Source organism: Propithecus coquereli, unplaced genomic scaffold (genome assembly GCF_000956105.1).
Source record: "Propithecus coquereli isolate 6110/MARCELLA unplaced genomic scaffold, Pcoq_1.0 Scaffold75, whole genome shotgun sequence".
In the NCBI taxonomy this organism is placed as follows: Eukaryota; Metazoa; Chordata; class Mammalia; order Primates; family Indriidae; genus Propithecus; species Propithecus coquereli.
In genome coordinates, this window is record NW_012153618.1 from 620852 (window position 1) to 623632 (window position 2781).

At 43.2% G+C, this 2781-nt stretch overlaps 1 protein-coding gene across 1 annotated transcript in view; it reads right to left on the bottom strand.

Annotated features, from left to right (window-relative positions):
- The window catches only part of GALNT11 (polypeptide N-acetylgalactosaminyltransferase 11), a 48996-nt gene extending 46945 nt beyond the window's left edge, over nt 1–2051 (bottom strand). The window contains exon 1 of the mRNA XM_012662151.1: nt 1961–2051. The gene's annotated coding sequence lies outside the window, so the exon portion shown is untranslated. The remainder of the gene's footprint in view (nt 1–1960) is intronic.
- Nucleotides 2052–2781: the final 730 nt, after the last annotated feature.

The following is a 2781-nucleotide window of genomic DNA, read 5'->3' on the forward strand; positions in this document are numbered from 1 at the left end:
GAACCAATGCCCAGGTAGAAAGCAGCTCTCATTCACTGCAGCTCTGTGGAAGACTATAGGGAAAAAGTGACCATAGCCTCAGGAGCAAGCATAAGGTCAACAAGAATCAATAGGTAAGCCTGTGCAACAAACGTTTATTTCACTGGAATCATTAGATTCTAGATCTTTCTAACTATATATCCTACTACATATACTGTATTAAGCCTTCTTTCTTTTATTATATGTCATATTTTAATTAATTTTTTGTGACCCCATGTGTCTGCTCAAGACCACCAGGAATGCCCAGGGAATGCCTTATTGCTATCTTTTTGTTAGTCCCAACAAAACAGTCAATATTCTGGTCAACACAGGGGTCACAAAATCAAATGTCTTTAGAAGCCAAGGAGACACATGTGTGAAATCAGCCAGAGAGAGGAAACATAAGAATGGTGGGGGCTGAGGCTTGGTGGCACATGCCTATGGTCTCAGCTAGAGTTTCAGCTACGCAGGAGGCTGAGGCAGGAGGATCGCTTGAGCCCAGGAATTCAAGGCTGGCTGCAGTGAGCTATGATCTAGTCATTGCACTCCAGCCCAGACAGCAGGATAAAACTCAAAAAAAAAACCCCAAAGACCAAAAAAAAAGGTCCTGATTTGCACCTTGCATATACTGTTCTTCCTGTGTAAGTATATCATTCACCTGTGAGAGGCTTTCTGAGTAGTGATCCAAGGGAGACAGAGTAGGAACTACCTATAAACCACTACTGAGGGGTGCTAGTTATTTTCCAAACTGTTGCTTTTGCATTTCAAAGTGTGCCGGCTAGGTAGTGCCAAAAAGACCATCAACAACTCAAAATGTGACAGAATTTTGGGCCTTTTTCAGAAAACTCTTTTCTGAATATCTACCACTTCAACAGGTTTAGAAAGCTGACAAACTTAATTGATCTGTCAAATGGCGAGATCCTAGCTCATGCTGTCCAATCAAGCCCCAGGAAATCAATACAACAGATACTGCTGCTTGCACATCCCCCTGAGCATCCCACACGATGTTCTGAATTCAAACTGCCAACACCTGTGTCTCTGGCCTCTGATGCCCACCCGCCGGGCAGGCTCAAAATATGGGAGAATGTGTACCTCCCTAGGGGCAGCCCTCAACAATGGACTGGTAAAAAGATGCCAGCTACCTCACGCCCTCCCCCAGGGGAATAACTCTGACGCTGGTATTCTACCCTGCTCTGGAGTCCCCAGCATGATTCAGCTTTAGCTCTCCACAGCGGAAACTGGCCTGAAAACATACCCTTTACTAGCTGCCTTTCCTACCACATCTCACTTCATTTCCCTGGTGTGTCCTGGGATTACTTCACAAATAAACAGCTTCGATTCAAATTTTTATCTCGGGATTTGCTTCTGGAGGAACTCAAACTAATAAAATCAAGTTTCAACAGAAACAACCTGACAAATTCTTACATGTACTAATTTTTTATTTCTGAATGGAAAATCTAATAAAGATAGAGCTTTTATAGCTTCTGCTGCCTATATAAAGTAAAAACATAATGTATACAAAAGAGTTTTTCTGAAGTGTTGGAAGACTTTATACTTGCAAGAAAAGAACAAAGTGATAAGCTTTTCTAAGGAAAGCAAAAGCTATAAGGCAGTATTGTTTGAAATCCTTATTAATCAGGTGATAAATACGAAATATTAAATTTAGCCTACATAATTAAATCTAGGTGCAATATCACAGCCCTGAGCCTATGCATCTAATTCACTCAAGGTGGTAACAGGTCACAAAATGTAAGTTAAAAAGAATGGTGCTGACTTCACTTTCAGCCGCAACATATAATGAGCATAGAAGTTGTCACTCCTCGAGCGATGAGAAAAAGCTGGGCAAACTGAAAATCAATGACTTTTTCGGACCCATCAGAGAACTGAAGTAACGGGGCAAACTGCACAGGAAACCTGGAGAAACACAGGGAGATCTGCTTACCTGGAGCAGAAGCTGCTGAAGCTGTAAGCTGGCGCTGGAGGCTGAGTGTTGACTAGCACGAGATGAGACCCTCCAGGGAAGGGTCTCATCTGTGGGCTTTACCCCGGGAACTCCACTTGCTGTTCAAGGTGAAGGTCCCAGAAAGACCCCTCAGGCAGGGAAAGGGAAGGGTAATCATTATGAAACACACCCAGAACTTTCTCCATAACAAAGGCTCCAGGGGAAAAGACATCTCCAGGGCCTCTCCCAACTAGGGGAATACAAAGAACATTCCTCCCACTCCAGCCTCCTTTAAACGGGGAAAAAATAATCAACAAAAGTGAGGGCTTCAAGGAAACAGAGTAAGAACTCAGCACCTAGGGCAAGGAGTAGGGGTGGTGGTGGGGAGGTGGGTGGGGTGAGGGGAAGCTAAACCATTAGAGAAATACTTGTGAAGGTCACAACCCACCACAAGAGTAAACCTATGTGAAATGCAGGCCCACTAGAAGACTGAGATTTAATCAGGATATTAGTGAACTCTTACCCTCCTTCACATTTTGTCACATGTGCAGGGTTTCAAATATAATAAAAGTGGGTTACAGCTGAAAGAGCTGGAAGACACAGGGTCTCTCTAGGGAAGAGTACTTAGAAATTCCTTAAGTTAAGAGTGCAGACAAAAACAAGGACACCAGAGCAATCCAAAGCCTCTGGGACCTGTAGCTACATCACACATTAAACACAGACAAATCCTAGCCAGATTACCACAAATCCTCACACCAAATGTCTGTTTACCTCAATTCCCACTGTCAGGCTTTCAACAACAACAACAAAAGAAAAAAGAA